The sequence below is a fragment of the Trachemys scripta genome, chromosome 13 (genome assembly GCF_013100865.1).
Source record: "Trachemys scripta elegans isolate TJP31775 chromosome 13, CAS_Tse_1.0, whole genome shotgun sequence".
NCBI lineage: Eukaryota > Metazoa > Chordata > Testudines > Emydidae > Trachemys > Trachemys scripta.
This window is the reverse complement of record NC_048310.1, coordinates 40,812,270-40,821,406: the sequence shown is the minus strand read 5'-3', so window position 1 is coordinate 40,821,406 and position 9,137 is coordinate 40,812,270. Positions and strand designations below refer to the sequence as shown.

At 51.9% G+C, this 9,137-nt stretch overlaps 1 protein-coding gene across 1 annotated transcript in view; it reads left to right on the top strand.

Annotated features, from left to right (window-relative positions):
- Nucleotides 1–360: 360 nt before the first annotated feature.
- The window catches only part of TSNAXIP1 (translin associated factor X interacting protein 1), a 41,750-nt gene continuing 32,973 nt past the window's right edge, over nt 361–9,137 (top strand). Inside the window, exon 1 of the mRNA XM_034788604.1 lies at nt 361–3,075. The gene's annotated coding sequence lies outside the window, so the exon portion shown is untranslated. The remainder of the gene's footprint in view (nt 3,076–9,137) is intronic.

The following is a 9,137-nucleotide window of genomic DNA, read 5'->3' as shown; positions in this document are numbered from 1 at the left end:
TGTGTCAGTCTGGAGTACAGTGTGTATTTGAGGCAGAGAGCAGGTCTTCCCCCCATTACATTTTCTGTCCTCCCATCTAGGCCCAAAACTAGAGGAGATCTGGCAATCTGGCATTGGAGTTCTCATCAAGGTGTGTGTGAGAGGGAGAGAGAGAGAGTGTGTGCATGTGTGAGAGAACAGGAGTACTTGTGGCACCTTAGAGACTAACAAATTTATTAGAGCATAAGCTTTCGTGGACTACAGCCCACTATGCATCCGAAGAAGTGGGCTGTAGTCCACGAAAGCTTATGCTCTAATAAATTTGTTAGTCTCTAAGGTGCCACAAGTACTCCTGTTCTCTCACACATGCACACACTCTCTCTCTCTCCCTCTCACACACACCTTGATGAGAACTCCAATGCCAGATTGCCAGATCTCCTCTAGTTTTGGGCCTAGATGGGAGGACAGAAAATGTAATGGGGGGAAGACCTGCTCTCTGCCTCAAATACACACTGTACTCCAGACTGACACAAATAGAGATGGACTCCAATACTTGTTTTCACAGATATTCAGCAGGGAAAAATGTGAGTCTCTTTGTAGTGTAACATATATATGAGGCACAGCCCTGTTGAACCTGAGTTGTGCAGGCAAGTCTGGCTGGGTGGCAATCGAATCTGCCTCTGTTCCTTTCAGCCATTCAGGACACAGAGTCTCTCTCATATTGGAAAGATGTACCGCTACAGTAAAGCGATCCACTCTAAAGCTATGGGGGGGTGAGAGGAGAGAACCCTAGAGCTCATTGATTGTGAACCATAGATGTAGTAGAATTTTGCCTGTCATTTTCTGTCTGTCTGCAGCAAGAAACAGGCTTCTCTTACCATTGCAAAACCACGATACCTGGAAGAGCTGGAATGCTACCTAAGGAAAGAGCTGCAGTCTCTGGACCTGACTAAAGAGAACGCTCAGGAACTTAAGCTCCAGGTCTGATGGAAGGGAGACACTGGTGAATTCAAACATCAGTGCAGAGTGGGATGGATTTTTATTTTTTTTAAACTGGCCATTCATAGGTTCCTTAAAAGAAAAGCAGATGGAAAGAGAAGACCCTGTGGCCAGTGCTGAATGAGAACTGGCTTTGCTTGGCACTTGGAAGCAATGTGCACAAAGCAGTGTAACTGCGCTTTGATGATAACACTGATAACACTTAGCACCTCCTAGAACACTTCAGGTTTTCTTGAGCAGCCACTACCTCATTTCTCCATTGGTTTTTGGAAATGTGAATGGGCCCCAGAATGCAACTCGTGGGCCAAATGCAATTGCTGAAGTTCCAGACTATGGCCTTCACGCATTGCCTTGCACTACTATGATACAAATAAACAGGGCCCACACTTGACCAGGACCCCATTCTCCCAGGCCAGGGTTCCAAGCATACAGCTCACGGGCCAGATCTGACCCCAAGACCCATTTCTCCAGCCTCATGCGAGATTGGGCATGGGACACTGAGTCCCCCTCCTCCTGCTGAGCCCCTTTGTAGAGCCTTGCTGACAAATGCGCACAGTGGAGAGACTTCTTCCTTCTCTCTTCCCTGCCCCTGCTTCTCCCTGCCTCCCCTTCTGCAGATCAGATCACCCCAGGTTCAGGGAAGCAGCTCTTGCTCTACTCTCCCCACTCACCCAGTTTGGGGGTGTGGAGTCAGAGTCAAATCCCCAAAGGGGCCATAAAAGAGGGGAAAGAACCCCAGTGGGGGTGAGGGGAAAGGGTTGGGTGGAGGGGAATAAAGAGGTAACTGGACAGAGGGAAGGAGGTTTCATAAATGAGAAATTTCTTTAAGTGAACCCCCCAACTGCTTCAGTAAAGGGGTCCACTCTGCAGTCAGTGAGACTGGGAAGCTCTTCCTGGTGACTGGTACTCCAGCCCAGGGACACCGATTGAAAGATACTAATTTCCACTCCCTCCCAAACGAGTTTGACCCTCCTGACCATAGAGGTAGGGAGAGACAATCCCTGATCAGCCTCCCTTAGTATCTAAATAGACAACACTGACAAAGGGGCAAAGCAATGTCTCTTTTCACTTATCTTTAGTACAGAGGCACACCCCAGGGTGATTAGAGAGTTCAGCATGCAGTGGGGATGTGAGGAACTCTGAGGCACTGCCAGGAATGCCTTTCTTAGTTAAAATGAAATGAATAGAAGAAAATAGAAGTGGTTCATTACAGATATGTCTACAGGCATATAGTCCCTTTACAGTTACCTGTTACTGCTGTAGGCTGTTCTGCTTGGCAGTAAATGTCTGTATTAAACAAGGGAAAAGTTATAGAAAAGACCAGATTACTTAGTTTCATGTCCAGGTCTAGCTCTATAGTGGCTTGGAATTTTCGATGGAATTTGGTGTCACTAGATGGCTCCTGTTCCAGGCTTTCAATGAATATCAAGCACTGGCACCAAATGTAAGGGATTTTGGAGATATTGGCAATAAACATCATGTTATAATTATCTTGAACTCTTAAGGGCAAACCCTGATCAGTCACAACTGGCTCATATCCTGCAAATAACTTAGCTACCACACAGAACAAAATTTGCTCACCCCAAAACCTGAGGTCCTATCAGCTCTGCTCAGACACTAAAGATCCCATGGCATTTTTCATATGATTGGGGATTTGCCCTAGGATACTTGGCCAAACTTTCCCATTGCCCCACTGTCAATATTTCCCATTCCTGTCTGTCATCCTCCCCCTCAGAAGTCGTTGCATTTCAATGGCAAAGCTGGAAGTATATTTTTTGTGACTTACTTTGGGATCCAATTCTCAATATGCAGCTAATGTAATAGTGTTTATTTTATTAAGACTTTACAGTATTTTTAAAAGGATGTTGACAACTGCATCATAATCTGTGCAGTCATTAAGACAGCAACAGTGATTGCCTCAACAGCTTGCCCAAAGTTCTGGATAAGGAAAATGAACAGAGTCCTTGATAGTGCTCCCTCTCTCTCTCTCTGTCTTCTGTTAGCCTTATAGAGAGATCTTTGAGTTCTTCATAGAGGACTTCAAAACCTACAAGCCCCTGCTGTCTGCCATAAAGAATGAGTATGAAGTTACATTGGGTAAGATCTTGGATTCTGTTCTGCTGGGAATAACAGTCATTCTAGACAGGTGGCTTTACACAGTAGATTAGCTGTATCGGATAGTTACAGGATGAGCAGTAGAAGCAGGCTTCAATGCCAAAATAATAATAAATGGGCTCTTGTTAACTACCTCTTGTACTTATTGTGAACCGGAGAGTCTGTCTGTCTAATGATCGGTTGGTTCTGCCTCACTGATAGAGAATTTCCGCCCATCAATCTCCAGAATGAACCCAAGCCAGGCAGGAGCAGTGCCTCAACTCTGCCTCGGAAGGACCACTCTCATGGTGGAGTGGGCCGATGTTTTTAATGATGTGAATCCAATTGCATTGGAAACTAGGGTTGGGATAACACTTATAGCAGGTTTCAGGGTAGCAGCCGTGTTAGTCTGTATCCTCAAAAAGAACAAGAGTACTTGTGGCACCTTAGAGACTAACAAATTTATTAGAGCATAAGCTTGTAGCCCATGAAAGCTTATGCTCTAATAAATTTGTTAGTCTCTAAGGTGCCACAAGTACTCCTGTACTTATAGCAGGGCAGGCAAAGACTGAACTGATTGCTTCCAGGTAGCTCCTAGTGTACATCTGTCACGGAGTATTGGAGGACTCAGGGCCCTGCACCCCCGGCTTCCTGCGATTCACCATGACTCTCAGCCAGCCAGTAAAGCAGAAGGTTTATTTGGATGACAGGAATACAGTCCAAGACAGGTCTTGCAGGCACAGACAACAGGACCCCCTCAGTTAGGTCCATCTTGGGGTCCCAGGGCATCCCAGCCCACCCCCCTTTGGGGGGTCAGAGCCATCTCTGCCTCCCAGCCATCTCTCCAGCCCGTTTCCAGCCCTCTGCCTTCAGCGACCCCTCCCACAGCCTTTCTTCAGTTTCCCGGGCCAAGGTGTCACCTGGCCTCCAACCCCTTCCTGGGCTCCCATGCTACACGCCCAGGTATTCGCCCTCGAGCAGACTCCCATCCCCCAATGCAGACTATCCTAGCCACACTCCCCTGTCAGCATTCACACACCACAGTAAGAACAGGCCCAGTTCGTCACATCTCCCCCCTTCGAGACCGAACTGAGCAGGGTCACTTTAGCCAGTGACCCGGGGAAGTTTGAACCTACCCCCGTTCCCATGGATGCCCCCGCATCCCTCCCATTCCTTGGTGAGAATTACACCAGGCCCCTCCAGTTTCACGCCCCCCCTTCGGTCGGGGGTGCTTGATGGCCCTCGCAGTTCGCATGTGGGAAGGTTTATGCGGCCTGTGCCCTTTTCCCACCCCCATACCTCTGGGGTTCCAACTGGGCTGTGGTCTTCTCCCAGCGCTCCAGTCTGGAGGTCTGTGCTTTGGGCTCTCTTGGTTTAGAGCCGCCCTTTTAACCTTGGCCACCCTCCGGAAAGGATCCTTTATGCTGGGCAAGGGTCCTAAAGCTGTTTTCCCCTTGTCCCAGGCCTTCCTCCCCCTCTGACAGGGTTCACAGGATCCGCAGTACTGTCGGACAGTAACAAAGACCCCAGGCCAGTAAAAGCTCCGTAGCAGCCTCTGCTGGGTACGCCAGGTTCCCTGGTGCCCTGAGAGAGGAATGTCATGGGCCCGGCACAGCAGCTGGCGGCGATACTTCTGGGGTACCACCAGCTGCCTCCTGATCCCCCCTGACTCCATTTTCCCTGGGGGAGCCTATTCTCGGTACAGGAACCCCTTCTCCCACAGGAACCTTTTCCGGCCACCTCGTCCCATGGTCTGTACCGCATTGAGGTCGGCCAGGTCCCTTATCTTCCGCAAGGAGGGATCTCTCTGTAACTCGGCCCGGAACTCAGCAGCTGGGACAGGGATGGCCACCTGCTCTTTCTCGCTCGCTGGGTCTGAAGCTGCAGCCTCCCTGAGCCGTGTCCCTGGGCGTTCCCTCCCCACCAGGTTAGGGTCCTGCGCCTCAGGCAAGGCACCCCCCCCAAGGCCAGGGCGCAGTGCCCCTCACCGGCTCTGACTGCGGGTCACAACCAGTGCCCTCTGGGGGTTGCTTGGCCAGTTCTCCAGGTCCCCCCCCATCAATACCTCAGTGGGCAAATACGGGTGTACCCCCACATCCTTGGGGCCCTCCTTGGCCCCCCACTTCAGGTGTACCCTTGCCACGGGCACTTTGACTGGTGTTCCGCCCAACCCTGTCAGGGTCAGGTAGGTGTTGGGCACCACCTGATCTGGGGCCACCACCTCGGGCCGGGCCAGCGTCACCTCTGCGCCCGTATCCCAGTATCCATTGACCTTCCTCCCATCCACCTCCAGGGGAACAAGGTACTCTCTCCGGAGGGACAGCCCCGCGCCCACCGTATAAACCAAAAACCCTGAGTCTGGAGCATCCAGCCCCCTAGAGGAGCTGGCCTGGGGCCCTTCTCTCTCTTGAGCAGTTGATAAGCTGCCAGCCCCTCTTGCGTGAGAAGCCTGCCCCTCGTCTGTCTGGGCCTCTACCAAGTTAACCCGGTGCGGGTTCGGTCTGCTCAGTCTGTCCTTGAGCTTGGGGCACTGGGCCCGAACGTGGCCTCTTCGGCCGCGGTAATAGCAGCTCATGTCCCGTGGGTCCCCTCGAGCCGGTCGGTTGTCCCTGACGCTGGGCATTCCCTGTGGGAGGGGATTCCCCATATTCCCCCTTTGGGAGGTCCCAGGGTGACTCTCTCTGCATCGCGGCGGGCCTGTTCCTTTGGGGCTCCTCCCTGCCACCCCCTGACCGGCTCTTTACAAACTCATCGGCCAGCCGCCCTGCGTGTCGCGGGTTCTCTGGCTTTCTGTCCACCAACCACAGCCTCAGGTCGGATGGGCACCGCTCATACAGTTGCTCCAGTACCAGCAGTTTAATCAGGTCCTCCTTCGTCTGGGCCCCATCAGCCCACTTGCTGGCGTATCTTTCCATGCGGACTGCTAGTTGCAGATATGAGATCTCAGGGGTTTTATCCTGACTCCGGAACCTTTCCCGGTACATCTCAGTAGTCAGCCCAAACTCTCGTAGCAGGGCCTTTTTGAATAGTTCGTAGTCCCCTTTCTCTGCCTCTTCCAGTTGGCGGTACAATGCCACGGCTTTGGGGTCCAGTAAGGGGGTAAGGACCCGGAGTCTGTCCGCGGGATCAACCCGGTGCAGCTCGCAGGCCGTCTCAAAGGCCTCCAGGAAGTCATCCATGTCCTCCCCCTCCTTGTGTGGGGCCAGGATGCACTTATCAAAGCTCCGTGCAGTCCTGGGTCCCCCCTCACTCACCGCAGCCGGGGGTTCGCTGCCCTTCAATCTTGCCAGTTCCAGTTCATGCTGACGCTGTCTCTCTTCATGCTGTCTCTGTCTCTCTTTCTCCTCCCGTTCATGCTGATGCTGTCTCTCTTGTTCACGATCCCCCAGCTCTCTCAGTTTTAGCTCTTTCTCCCATTCCAGCCAATTCCGCTCCACGGATGCCGAACGTCGCCGGGAGGATCCTCTGCTGGCCGGCGAGCTTCGCCGGGAGGATCCCCTGCTGGCCGGGGGGGTCACGGCGCCCTCGGTATTTGCTTGGCTCCTCCCCACCCTTCCCCTAGGCATAGGAAGGAGGGGTCTCGGGAAGCCCTCAGCAGCCGGCTGACCACTCCCAGCTGGGACAGACACTGGTGCCTGCGCTGCATTTGCCAGGCTGCTTCCCTGAGACACAGGGATCAGTTCATTCGCGCGATCTTCCGCCTCCAGCCGGGCAATGAGCTGTTCTTTGGTGAGCCTCCCAATGCGCAGCCCCCTCTGCTTGCACAGCTCCACCAGGTCGCTCTTAAGCCGCTTGGCATACATCTTCCTGCTGGCCACTCACCGGCCTGTGTGCTCACAGCTCCCCACAGTTCCCAGGGGGCCCCCTAGTGTGCCAGCCCTTCTCGAGGTCACCACCTCTCTGCCAGGGTCGAGCTGCAGACTCCTCCGCCCCTGGGACCACTCGCTGCGATCCCCCCGGGGGACCCTGTTACTGCAAAAGTCCTTCTCGCTGGTCACACACTCCCAGGGGTAATAACCGTCTCTCTCTCACTCTTCAGCACGCCTGGTCCCCGTCAATCCCCCTTCGTTTTACTGCTCCCCAGTCACTTACTGCAGGAAGCGCCGTCCACGGGGTGCAGTAGATCCCACCGCTGCCACCAGTTGTCACGGAGTATTGGGGGACTCAGGGCCCTGCACCCCCGGCTTCCTGCGATTCACCATGACTCTCAGCCAGCCAGTAAAGCAGAAGGTTTATTTGGATGACAGGAATACAGTCCAAGACAGGTCTTGCAGGCACAGACAACAGGGCCCCCCTCAGTTAGGTCCAGCTTGGGGTCCCAGGGCATCCCAGCCCACCCCCCTTTGGGGGGTCAGAGCCATCTCTGCCTCCCAGCCATCTCTCCAGCCCGCTTCCAGCCCTCTGCCTTCAGCGACCCCTCCCACAGCCTTTCTTCAGTTTCCCGGGCCAAGGTGTCACCTGGCCTCCAACCCCTTCCTGGGCTCCCATGCTACACGCCCAGGTATTCGCCCTCGGGCAGACTCCCATCCCCCAATGCAGACTATCCTAGCCACACTCCCCTGTCAGCATTCACACACCACAGTAAGAACAGGCCCAGTTCGTCACAACATCAAACTTGTCCAGTGCTCAGAGGTCACAGCAATGGACGCTTTATAAACACTACAGATGGATAGAAATAGTCTAACCATCCACTCATCTCACACAGGCCACTGACCAGCTGTCAGATGGTAGAAGTTCCATCTCCATTGAAGCAGTGTCCTGGAGGTGAAATATTCTATGTCCCATTACCATTCCACCGAACCAGCTAGTCCCGAAACCTTTCTTTGTGCACCAGTATCCTGGATGGTGTCAGCAGGCTCTTAACTGGGGAAAGAAGTCAGTTTTAACTATGAATTTAGAACATTAAGACAATTTCCCCTTGAGCAGTTTGACCACCTCAATCTAGTGGTGATTTGTCTCCATGAGTTCCCTCCATGGTCTGGTTTCCATTCCTCACTCAGGCCAAACTGTGTTGCTTCTTAAACATCTAAATTTAGATGTTTATTTTACCCTTCCATGTAAGTTAGGGTGCAACGTTCCCCATAGAGTCTAGGGGAACCCAACAACATGTGTTTATAATACAACTATTTTTGGAAGCCAAGTGAATACACTGGCCTGCCTGGAGAATCTAGCTGCCATGGTAACAAATGGATTTGGAAGCTTTAAGAATAAAAATAAAAATGAAGAGGGATATGTTGTTTTTTAAGTTTAGGGTGGGGATCCTGCCATCTCTCTCTGTTGTGAGGAGTTACCCATTTTTCCCTATTAAAGTCTTCCCCCTATCTATGAGCCTCACAGAGCCACCATCCTTTCAACTAGAGAGAGCTGGAGGGGACTATAATCAAGTGAGTTCTCCACCTCACTCTGTGCAGCACACACAATGGGTTATGACTCATTCCATTCCTAGGATTTGTCTTTATTCTTCATTTATGCAATACTGCACATATAGATATAAACCTTAGCGTGAGCCCGTCTGAGCTGGGTTTCTCCCTGCAGAACTTCCTGTCCCTTCTCCACATTCTCTCTTGCTGCAGAAGGACTTGCAGTCTTATGCTCCTGAATCGGAGCTAATGAGTCAGCACCAGTCTGCTGTCAGAGTGAGTCAGTAGAATAGCTCTGTACCTGAAGTCTGACTCTTGATCACAGGAATTTGGCTGCAGCAAGTCAGAATCACTCTTCAATTGCTTGATGGTTTGTATGGACTGAACAAAAAGAGACACTTCCCTATCCCTAGGGATGAGCATGCTATCTCTACAGCACTTCATCTCCTATTGAAACTGAAACCAAGCCTCCAGTATGGCAACATACTTTGACTGTGTGTGCCACATTTTACATCATAGCCAGTTGGACCTTATCTTGCTAGTGTGAGTGACTCGGCAGCTGTCTCATTCCCTATTAGCTCTTGTGAGTAACCAGAGCACACTGGGCTTGTGCTAGTTGGTGCTCTGTCTCCTAGAAAACAACTTTCTGAAATAAAATCTCCTTGTGAACACAAAGACATTAAGCACAAGCCAGAAAATAAAGCT